We start from the raw sequence: 255 nt of genomic DNA, 5'->3' as shown, positions 1-255 counted from the left end.
GGAGGGGGGGGTAAGGCACATGGAGGTGACAGTTTGGATCCTTGTCCCACACCCAGCCGAGCCCTGGGGACTCGCGAAGTCATGTCCCAGGGGAATTAAGGGATAAATGCTAACAGGATCGGTGCCTGCGATGGGGAAGGGAAGGGGGGACAGCACAAAACGAAAGCTCCGAATAAAGCAGAAGCACGTTGGGGATCTCCGGAGGGGTGGCTCGCAGCCCCCCACCCAGGAGACATCACCCCAGGAGAGGGCTGA

This window comes from Pterocles gutturalis, unplaced genomic scaffold, assembly GCF_000699245.1.
Source record: "Pterocles gutturalis isolate BGI_N339 unplaced genomic scaffold, ASM69924v1 scaffold30894, whole genome shotgun sequence".
Lineage (NCBI taxonomy): Eukaryota > Metazoa > Chordata > Aves > Pterocliformes > Pteroclidae > Pterocles > Pterocles gutturalis.
This window is presented reverse-complemented; position numbering follows the sequence as displayed.